We start from the raw sequence: 12,119 nt of genomic DNA on the forward strand, positions 1-12,119 counted from the left end.
GTTGAACTAGTTTACAGTCCCACCAACAGTGTAAAAGTGTTCCTATTTCTCCACATCCTCTCCAGCACCTGTTGTTTCCTGACTTTTTAATGATCGCCATTCTAACTGGTGTGAGATGGTATCTCATTGTGGTTTTGATTTGCATTTCTCTGATGGCCAGTGATGGTGAGCATTTTTTCATGTGTCTTTTGGCTGCATAAATGTCTTCTTTTGAGAAGTGTCTGTTCATGTCCTTCGCCCACTTTTTGATGGGGTTGTTTGTTTTTTTCTTGTAAATTTGTTGGAGTTCATTGTAGATTCTGGATATTAGCCCTTTGTCAGATGAGTAGGTTGCGAAAATTTTCTCCCATTTTGTAGGTTGCCTGTTCACTCTGATGGTAGTTTCCTTTGCTGTGCAGAAGCTCTTTAGTTTAATTAGATCCCATTTGTCAATTTTGGCTTTTGTTGCCATTGCTTTTGGTGTTTTAGACATGAAGTCCTTGCCCATGCCTATGTCCTGAATGGTATTGCCTAGGTTTTCTTCTAGGGTTTTTATGGTTTTAGGTCTAACATTTAAGTCTTTAATCCATCTTGAATTGATTTTTGTATAAGGTGTAAGGAAGGGATCCAGTTTCAGCTTTCTACATATGGCTAGCCAGTTTTCCCAGCACCATTTATTAAATAGGGAATCCATTAAGTATGTTTTTGTAGTTGTTGGTAATGACCTTTTGTTTCCATATTTAGCACTCCTTCATGACCTCTTTTAAGGCAGGACTGGTAGTAATAAATTCCCTCAGTATTTGCTTGTCTGAAAAGGGTCTTATTTTTCTTTCACTTATGAAGCTTAGTTTGGCCAGATATGAAATCTTTGTCAAAAATTCTTTTCTTTAAGAATGCTGAATATAGACCACCAATCCCTTCTGGCTCTGTAGGGTTTCTGCTGACAGGTCTGCTGTTAGCCTGATGGGCTTCCCTTTGTAGGTTACCTGTCCCTTTTCTCTAGCTATCTTTAAAATTTTTTCTTTCATTTTAGCCTTTGAGAATCTGATGACTATGTGTCTTGAGGATGGTCTTCTTGTGTAGTATTTTGCAGGGCTTCTCTGCATTTCCTGAATTTAGATTTTGGCCTCTCTAGTGAGGTTCATGGATGATATCCTAAAATATGTTTTCCAAGTTCCTTGGTTTCTCTCCCTCTCAGGTATGCCAGTGAGTCATAGATTGGGTCTCTTTACATTATTTTATTATTCTTGGAGGTTTTGTTCATTCTTTGTTATTGTTTTTTTCTTTATTTTTCTGTGACTCAGTTACTTCAGAGAGCCAGTCTCCAAACCCTCAGATTCTTTTCTCAGCTTGGTCAATTATTCTGTTAATAATTGCAATTGCATCATGAAATTCTTGTAGTGTGTTTTTCAACTCTATCATATCTGTTAGGTTCTTTCTTATAATTGCCATGTCATCTATCAGCTTCTGTATCATTTTATTATAATCCCTAGATTCCTTGGATTAGGTTTTGACTTTCTCTCCTATATGTCAATGATCTTTGTTACTATCCATATTCTGAATTTTATTTCTGTAATTTCAGCCATCTCCACCTGGTTAAGAACTATTTTTGGGGAAGTAGTATGGTCATTTGGAGGTAAGAAGACACTCTGGCTTTCTGAGTTGCCAGAGTTCTTGTGCTGGTTCTTTCTCACCTTTGTGGGCTAATGTTCCTTTAATCTTAGAAGTTGCTGTGCTGTGGTTGAGTTTTTTCTCTTTTATCCTATTTGATGTCCTTGGGAGTTTGGTTGTGGTATAAGATGGGTTCTGTCAGCTGGCTTCATTTCTGAAAGATTTTCAGGGCCAAAGGCTCAGCTCAGGATTCCTGAATTGAATGCTCTAACTCTTGGGAGTGGGTATCATGCCCCTGGCTTTTTTCTCTGGCCCCTTGAAGTTTGGAACCTGCTGCACTAGAGAGGCCAAAGTGTTCCCAGAATGCTGGTGACAACACTCTGATGGGTGATGTCAGCCAAAGTGCTTTGTAGGGTGGTGATACCTGGATCTGTCCTCATTTGCACATGCCAACAACAGAGGCAGCACAGCAGGGTGCATGCTCCTCAGCTGTGTCAAGAGTCCTGGTGGGTTCAGGGGTGCCATCCCCCATGAAGGTGTTTTCAGGGGTGGTGGTTGAAGTATTTTGTAGGGGGGCAGGATGTCCCACTGGAGTCTCTATGCACATTTGCACTGGTGGTGGTGTTAGTTTGGGGTTGACATGCTGGTAGGCATGGGACTATGAGTGCCCTCTGAGCATGTGTTTACACGGGTGACAGTGCCTGCTCAGAGTAGGGGTGGATCTGATGGTCTCCATGCATAGTTTCTCACCAACAAAAGTGTTTGTGTAGGGCCAAGGTGCTGGCAGGTACTTGACCTGAGTCCTCTTTGTGCACGTTCATGCAGGCAGCAGTAGCCACACAGTGCATGGGTGGGAACATTGGCCTGTGTGCCTAGTTTTGTGCAAGCAGCAGTGTCAGTATGGGGGTGGGGAGCTGGTGGGTGTGTGGCTGGCAGTTTCCATGCCCTTGGACACTCTGATGGCAATGGCAGCATGGCGGGGGGCACGGTGCACTCACACTGGCAGCAGAGGCATGGCAGGGTGCATGTGCACATGCATGCTGGTGGTGAAGGAGGGGGCAAGTTTCACCCCCCTACACACAGACACCAGCTAAGCAGTGTAGGAGGTGGCCGTGGGCAAGTGTGTGTAGGTAAAGTGGCATGGGGGAGGGTGTGGTGGGGTGATGGCATGGGTGGGCTGGTATGTGCCCATGGGGGCTACTCTGCTGGAGCTCTTTGCCAGTCATGCACAGTTTGCCAGTGCAGGAACTATGATGTGGACCTCTAAGAGTCACCCCACCTGAGCATCCAAGGATCCATTGCAAGCAGGTGTGGCCAGGCTCGGGCCCCAGGAGAGGCCAGCAGACCAAGGGGTGCTCAGGTTGAACTGGCACCATCTCATGGGCAAGACTGCCCTGCACTGTTCAGGTCCAGCAGTTCCCATAGGGCTAAAGTCTCCTAGGGGAGCAATGTAAGGTTTGGGGGATGGGCATCCCTGGCTGTGCTCCTCATAGTTGCCCTCTCACCAAACCCTCAGAGCTCTGCACCAGCCAGAGTTCTGCCCCTGCCACTTTTCTAAGCAGTTCTCACTGCCAGCTCAAGTGTCGATGAAGGTCGTGGGGACTCTTGCTGCCAGTAATCCAGAGATCTATGGCGAGAAAAAGTTGCTCCTTGCCTGCTCAATTCACCCCTTCCCCAGGAGTCACTGGGGACCAGGAATGAGTCCTGGTGTGCAGTAACCCCGTTCAGGGTTCCCAGCTTCCTCCCCTTTCAGCCCAGCATCTGTGTCTTCCCTCCACCCGCTTTCAGTGCATTCCTCTGAAGATCTGCTAGGAGTGCACGAGTCTTCCCAATGTCCTAGTCCCTTGGTGCTAGATGTTCCTCCCGGCTGAGTCTAGTTGGCTATCTCTATCAAGTTTTAAAATTAACCTTGGAGTGATGGAAAAAACTTAAAAAATAAAATAAAATTAGGATGTGAGTCCTCCAACTTTGTTCTTTTTCAAGATTGTTTTGGCTATTCTGTGTCCCTTGCAATTCCATGTATATTTTAGGATTAGCTTTTCCATACTGAAAAAAATGTCGTTGGAATTTTGATAAGCACTGTATTAGGTCTGTAGATCAATCTGTAGAATATTACCAGCTTAACAATGTTAATACTTCCAATCCACGAACATGAGTTTTTGAAATTTTGTTATGAAAAACTTTTTTTAAAGAGACAGAGTCTCACTCTGTTGCCTGGGCTGGAGTACAGTGGTGCAATCATAGCTCACTGCAGCTTTGAACTCCTGGGCTCAAGTGATCCTCCTGCCTCAGCCTCCTGAGTACCTGGGACTATAGGCACATGCTACCACACCCAGGTAAATGAGTTTTTACTACATGTTTTGATAATGAGTAAATTTAATTATCTGAGTATTACAAATGAGAAGTCTGAGACGAATTATTGATCAAAAGCTCAACTGTTATATCCCTGTTTCTAGCAATACAGTGGTCTAGGACTGATTAGCTATCTTGACAAACTTTCTTGTTGAAAACTAATAATAATGGATAGATGCATCAGTGAGTTCAAAATATATTAAGAAATAATAATAGAAAGAGGCCGAGTTGGTGGCTTACTCCTGTAATCCCAGCACTTTGGAAGGCCAAGGCAGGTGGATCACTTGAGGCCAGGAGTTCAAGACCAGCCTGGCCAACATGGCAAAGCCTTGTTTCTACTAAAAATACACAAATTAGCTGGGCACAGTGGCACGTGCTTATAATCCCAGCCACTCGGGAGGCTGAGGCATGAGAATCACTTGAACTTGGGAGGTGGAGGTTGCATTGAGCCGAGATCGTGCCACTGCACTCCAGCCTGGGTGATAAAGTGAGACTCTTTCTCAAAAAAAGAAAATAATAATAATAAAGTGATGAATGAAACTAAGGGAGGAAAGTAAAATACTGATCTAGCTTTTGCAATGAGAGAATTTGCTGTTTCTAGTAAATCGGGCTTCGTTTTTTGCAATCCGTTGGGATGTTAGGGGATGAGAGAAAAAGTGAAGTGACCCATTGTAGATTTGAGATTCCACTGGAGATACCTTCAAGAACGGTGAATTAGAAATACACCCACCTCCCTCCCCACTCACTGAACAGGGGAAATTGTCTGAAATATTGGCACAAGGTGAAAAAGAAAAAAAATCCTCCTTAAGACTTCTTAAGCAAAAGCCAGCAACCACCTCCAAATTTACAATACTTAATCATTTAAAGTACCTGAAACCAAGAATTTTGGTTTGTGGTGGCAAACACAAATTTCTCTGGAGAAACCTGCTTCATCCTATGACCTAAAGAATCAACACAGATTAAGCTCCAAGAATTATGAATTCACAGTTAAAAGTTACAAAACATTTAAGTACACAAGACAACATGAATAAAAATTATCAGAAAATACAGGCAATAGAATCATATTCGTGAGGATTTTAGATATTAGAATGATCAAACACAGAATTTGAAATGATAATATTTACAATGTTTAAAAAATAAAACAATTGAAATATGAATAAAGAGCTAGGGACTATAAGACATATTCAAGATGTTTCCAAAAGTAATCCAAAAAACTTCTAGAAATAAAACCGCAATAATTAAAACATATGTCTGACATAAGACTTGTATCCTGTATAAACACTTCTAAAATTAGATAATAAATGGGAAATGTCCTCCAATAATGAATGGACAAGAAACTTAACAGATGCTCTATAGAAGCCCAATAAGACATGAAAAAGTGATCAAAATAATTAGTCTTCAGAGAAAAGCAAATGAAAAACATAATGAGATATGAATTAATATACACTAGACTGGCTAAAATTGAAAAGACTAAAAATACCAAGTACTGGAAAGGAGTTGGAGCCACCAAAACCTTCACACATTTCTGTTTGGAATGTTAGATTGTTCAAGAACTTTGAAGTGAATTTTGGCAGTTTCTTATAAAGGCAAGCATAAACCTACTTTGATCCAGCAATTGCACTCCTAGGTATTTATCAAAAAGAAATGACAACAAAAAATATGTCCAGTAAAAGTTTTAGAAGACTGCTTACAGCAGCTTCATTCATAATAGCTCCAAATTGGAAACACATCAAATGTTTATCAACAGGAGAATGCATAAACTGCATAAAAAAATTGTGGTATATTCACACAATAAAATACTACCCAGCTATAGAAGGGACTGAATTACTGATATTTAAACAATATGGAGGCATCTCCCAGACGTTATGTTGAGTGAAAGAAGCTAGACATACTGTATTATACCATTTTATATGGAGTTCTAAAGCTGCCAGTGAGAGACTGGAAAGTAGCATAAGGAAGATTTCTGGGGATATGAAAATGTCAAATAGCTTGATAGAGGTATAAGTTGCATGGTATTTGCCAAAAGTATGCAATTAAGATTAGTGTAATTCAGTGCAGGTACATTTTACTTTAAAATATCTATGAAAGTAATAATCAAATTGAGGGTGGGGCAGGGAGCCAGTATAGATAAAACAAGAATGGCAGAAGTATCAAAGTTGTTATAGCTGGGTGATAAGTTTATGGGCATCCATTTTACTATTTTGTTTACTTTGTATACATTTAAAATTTTTCATAATAAAAAGCTTTACAATTTTATTAGAACTGGTAGCAGTTTTGATGAGAAAAATTGATAAACTAGAAGATAAACCTGAAGAAATGATAAAAATGCAGAACATATGCACATATGTTCTATCACATATGCAGATAGGTGAGCACCCAGTATGTGGTTTTAAGTTTATATCACTGAAAGAGGAACTGAAGAGTGTAGGAAAGACAGCCTGGAATCACCAATGCCACCCCAACCCCATCCCCCAGCAGCAGCTCTGTGGCACGAAGAGAGAATCTCTGCACTTGGGAGAAGGAGAGTGCAATGACTATGAGATTGTATTGAACCTAGTGCTGCCCTATCACAGCAGAAAGCAAAACAGGGCTAAACTCAGCCGATGCCTATCCACAGAAGAAGCATATAGACCAGCCCTGCCTTGAGGGGATTCACACATCCCAATGATCAGAGCTTGATTTACAGCAAACCTCATCACCATGGGCTAAAGTACTCTGGGGCTCTAAATAAACTTGAAAGGCAGTCTATGCCACAAGGACTGCAACTCCTAGGCAAGTCCTAGTGCTGAGCTAGGCTTATAGCCAGAGGACACGGGGCGGGGGGCATGCAACATACTGATACACAAGCCAGGGAGGCTAAGAAAGTGCTTGCACCAGCTGTCTGCAAACCCCAGGCTGCACAGCTTGTGGCTCCAAAAGAGACCCCTTCCTTCCACTTGAGGAGAGAAGGAAGAGTAAAGATGACTTTGTCTTTAGGTTTTATGGTACATGTGTGCAATGTGCAGGTAAGTTACATATGTATACATGTGCCATGCTGGTGCGCTGCACCCACCAACTCGTCATCTAGCATTAGGTATATCTCCCAATGCTATCCCTCCCCCCTCCCCCCACCCCACAACAGTCCCCAGAGTGTGATGTTCCCCTTCCTGTGTCCATGTGTTCTCATTGTTCAATTCCCACCTATGAGTGAGAATATGCGGTGTTTGGTTTTTTGTTCTTGCGATAGTTTACTGAGAATGATGATTTCCAATTTCATCCATGTCCCTACAAAGGACGTGAACTCATCATTTTTTATGGCTGCATAGTATTCCATGGTGTATATGTGCCACATTTTCTTAATCCAGTCTATCATTGTTGGACATTTGGGTTGGTTCCAAGTCTTTGCTATTGTGAATAATGCCGCAATAAACATACGTGTGCATGTGTCTTTATAGCAGCATGATTTATAGTCCTTTGGGTATATACCCAGTAATGGGATGGCTATAATAATAATAATAATAATAATAAAAAAAAAAAAATAAAAAAAAAAATAAATAAATAAATAAAAAAGAAAAAAAAAGGGTTAAAAAAAGAATTTTATTAGTCTTTTTCAAGAACTCAGTTTTAAGTTAAAAAAAAAAAAAAAAAAAAGATGACTTTGTCTTGCATCTTAGATATCCAAGTAGGATAAGCCATCGGTCAGAGTCATGAGGCCCCCATTCGAAGCCCTAGCCCTGGACATATCTAGATATGTCCTGGGACAGAAGGGAACATGATGCTTTGAAGGGAAAGACCCAGTCCTGGCAGGACTCATCACCTGTTGACTAAAGAGCCCTTGGTCACTGAATAATCAGCAGCAATACTCAGATAGTACACTGTGGGCCTTCGGTGAGACTCTGAGACTTGCTTGCTGCAGGGGAGACTCAGCACATTCCCAGCTGTGGTAACTACAGGGAAAGACTCCTTCTGGTTGAGAAAAACACAGGGAAAATAAAGGGGACTTTGTCTTGCACTGCAGGTACCAGCTCAGCCACTGGGGTGTAGAGCACCAAGTGGGCTCTTGGGGTCCGCAATTCTTTAAAAAAAAATTTTTTTTATTATTATACTTTAAGTTCTGAGATACGTGGGCAGAATGTGCAGGTTTGTTACATAGGTATACGCGTGCCATAGTGGTTTGCTGCACTCTTCAACCCGTCACCAACAGTGTAAAAGCATTCCTATTTCTCCACATCCTCCCCAGCATCTGTTGTTTTCATTTGCATTTCTCTAATGACCAGTGATGATGAGCTTTTTGTCATGTTTGTTGGCTGCACAAATGTCTTCTTTGGAGAAGTGTCTGTTCATATCTTTCCACCTCCCAAACTTGTTTCTCTTCTTTATTCCCTACTTTTACTAATGGTGGTTCAACCAGTCACTCAAATGAAATTCCTTGTTTTCTTCTTTTCCCTTACCAGCAACACTAACTTTCCCATTGCATTCTTTCTGCTTCCACAGTATCTTTATGATCTAGTTCTTTTCTTCCATCTCCACTGCTATTGTCCTAGGCCAGATAATCATTATCTCTCATCTGGACTTTTGTAATAGCTTCTTCCTGCTTCTAGTCTTGTTATCCTGTGCTACAAGCTACATATTGCTGTCAGAATTATTCTTTTTTGGCTGGGCATGGTGGGTCTTGCCTGTAATCCCAGCACTTTGGGAGGCCAAGACGAGAGGAACACTTGAGGTCTGGAGTTTGAGACCAGCCTGGCCAACATGGTGAAACCTGGTCTCTACCAAAAAATGCAAAAATTAGCCAGGCACGGTGGTGGAGACTGTAGTCCCAGCTACTCAGGAGGCTGAGGCATGAGAATCACTTGAACCCAAGAGCCAGAGATTGCAGTGAGCCAAGATTGTGTCACCGCACCCCAGCCTTGGCAACAGAGTGAGACCCTGTCTCAAAAAGAAAATTATTCTTTTTAAACAGAGTTTGTGTCACATCATTCTTTTTTTTTTCTTCCAAAACTCTGCATATAGGCCAGGAGCATTGGCTCATGCCTGTAATCACAGCACTTTGGGAGGCTGAGGTGGGCGGATTGCTAGAGCCCAGCCTAGAAAACATAGTGAGTTCCTGTCTCTACAATAGATAAAAAACAAAAAATTAGCCAGGTGTGGTGGCTAATGCCTGTAGTTCTAGCTACTCAGCAGGCACTGAGGTGGGAGGATTGCTTGAGCCTGGGAGATCAAGGCTGCAGTGAGCTATGATCATTCCGCTGCACTCCAGCCTGGGTGACATAGTGAGACCCTGTTTCACAAACAAAACAAACAAACAAAAAACCAATCTGCCTATAGATTTAAGTCCAAGCATTTAACATGCTTTTCAAGTGTTCCATGATCTGGCCTTGCCCGAGTCATCATCCACAAGATCCTCCACTTATCCTAAATTCCTGTAATTTCTATTTGGAGCTAGGTCAGTCCATTTCACATCTTCTGACCTTCATCTCCTGCAATTCTTAAGCCTGTAATGTCTTTGCATTTGTTCTCTCAGTCACTAAAATCCTTACCCTTTAGAACCCAACTAAAATATCAGCTTTTTACTAAAGTCAATCCCATTTGCTTCACTAGAAAGTAATTTGTTCCTCTCTTTCTGCTCCCCTAGCAGACTGCTTGGGCTTCTTTTATAGCACCTATTTCAAAATTCCTTATATCATAATTATTTGTGTTTATGACTGTGAACTTAAATAAACTGCAAGTTTCTTGAAGACAGAAATAGTGTTGTATTGACTGCTATATTCCTGGAGGTATCATAGTGCCTGGAACATTGAGGATGCTCAAGGAAAGTGGAAAGTGGAATCTCTGTTGCCCATCTTCAGGATCTACCACCAGAAAATCCACCATATCGTTGACTTTGTTTATAAGTGGAAAGTCATAACCAGAGCACTCTATGAATATTGTATTAAAGAAGGCTATGCAGGAAAAAACTTAATCACAATATGGAAAAAGCAAGGCTATGAGAACTTGTGCTGGTTGCTGTGCCTTCAGACACGGAACACCAATTTTGGGACAAACTGCAATTGCTCCGTTCCTAAAACAAAGATAGAAGTGGGCTGCATCATTGAGTGCATGCACTGTGGCTGCCAGGGCTGCTCTAGCTGAGGTCCTTGAGCCCTGACCCCTCTCCACCCCGGACTCTGGAATTTGCACATTCCTGCCTGTTGTTGTCCCCTTTCCTGGGAACAACTCTTCTCCTAGAGCAATGCCCTAGGCCTTAGTTGGAGCATGGTCTCTATAGGTGAAGGCTTTGCTCTCCAACAGCTGTGATTTGTAAAAATAAAAACTTTAAACCTCTTGGGGGGAAAATAACTGTTAAAAGAAGTTCTTCAGAAAAATGAAAATTATAGGTTAGGCACTTGGATTCACATAACAAAAGGAAGACAATAGGAAAATCAATAAGTGAAGGTAAAATTAAAACTTTTATTTTCTTACACTTAATTAATCCAACAGATAAGTTTGCTAAAAATAATATCAGTATGTTCATATATATGTTTAACTATATATGTTTATATATAAGTGAAATGAATGACAGCAATTATAGAAGGGAAGGGAGGGAGATACTAAGATTCTTTTATTATTATAAGGAACTCACACTATCCATGAAGTGGTACAGTGTTACTTGACAGTGAACTTGGGCCAGGCGTGCTGGCTCATGCCTGTAATTCTAGCACTTTGGGAGGCTAAGGCAAGAGGATCCCTTTAGCCCAGGATTTGGAGACACAGCCTGGACAACATAGAGGGACCCTGTCTCTATTTTAAAAAAGAAAAGAAAATGAACTTGGATTAGTTTTAAATCTATATTGCAAACTCAACTGAATAAATAAAAAAGGAGAAAAAATAATTATAACTGATATGTTTTATGTCAGAGAAAATGGAATCATGTAAAATTCTCAATTAAAACCACAAGATGCAAAAGAACATGGAAGATAAAAATAGAAGCAAAAAACAAGGGCAACAAATAGAAAACAGTAGCAAACATTGTAGATATTAGCCCAATCATATCAATAATCACTTTAAGTGGTCACTTTGGCAGCACATAAACTAAAATTGGAAAGATACAGAGAAGATTAGCATGTCCATTGTGCAAGGATGACATGCAAATTTGTGAAGCATTCCATATTTTCATGGAAAGGAAAAACTGGTACCAGCCACTGCAAAAACTCATTGAAGTACAAAGACCAATGACACTATGAATAGACTGTATCAACTAGTTTGCAAAATAACCAGCTAGCATCATGATGACAGGATCAAATTTACACATAATAATAACCTTAAATATAAATGGACTGAATGCCCCAATTAAAAGGCTCAGACTGGCAAACTGGATAAAAAGTCAAGACCCATTGGTGTGCTATATTCAAGAGACCCATCTCACATGCAAAGACACATAGGCTCAAAATAAAGGGATGAAGAAAAATTAACCAAACAAATGGAAAGCAGAAAAAAGCAGGGGTTGCAATCCTAGTTTCTGACAAAACGGACTTTAAACCAACAAAGATCAAAAAAGACAAAGAAGGGCATTACATAATGGTAAAGGAATCAATTCAGCAAGAAGAGCTGACAATCCTAAATATATAAGCACCCAATACAGGAGCACCCAGATTCATAAAACAAGTTCTTAGAGACCTACAAAGAGACTCAGACTCCCACACAATAATAGTGGGAGACTTTAACACCCCGTTGTCAATATTAGACAGATCAATGAGACAGAAAATTAACAAGGATATTCAGGACTTGAACTCAGCTCTGGATCAGGTGGACCATGTTAGGGTTTGAAGAGAAGGCAAGGTTAAAGACACACACACACACACACACACACACACACACACACACACACACACGGTAGCTTAACAGCAAATGCAGGCTTTATGTCCAGCGTAAGGCCTATAGAAGTGGGAGACCAGCTTAATGCCAGTGCCACCACTGCTTACAGGCTTGGACAATTTATAGGCCCGGATGGGCAGGGTCTAGGGGGGCATGGGCTGCTGCCTGGGAAAATGTTGATAATGTGTTCCCATGATGAGGCTGTTCTGGCCCTTGTTCTGGTGGAATGTGGTGTTCCTTGCACTTTTTCCCAGCAAAATATGATAAGAGGCAGGCTGTTTCTCATGGCCCAAATACCCGGTGGGATGTTTCACTTTGACCAAGGTCTGCAAAATGGCGGGGGA

At 41.2% G+C, this 12,119-nt stretch overlaps 1 non-coding gene across 1 annotated transcript; it reads left to right on the forward strand.

Moving 5' to 3' along the window:
- The first annotated feature begins 10,968 nt into the window (after positions 1 to 10,968).
- On the forward strand, positions 10,969 to 11,075 carry LOC112131094 (U6 spliceosomal RNA). The gene has a single exon (XR_002913242.1). It is a non-coding gene; the product is annotated as a U6 spliceosomal RNA (small nuclear RNA).
- The last annotated feature ends 1,044 nt before the right edge of the window (positions 11,076 to 12,119 follow it).

This window comes from Pongo abelii, chromosome X (assembly GCF_028885655.2).
Source record: "Pongo abelii isolate AG06213 chromosome X, NHGRI_mPonAbe1-v2.0_pri, whole genome shotgun sequence".
NCBI classification, from domain to species: Eukaryota; Metazoa; Chordata; class Mammalia; order Primates; family Hominidae; genus Pongo; species Pongo abelii.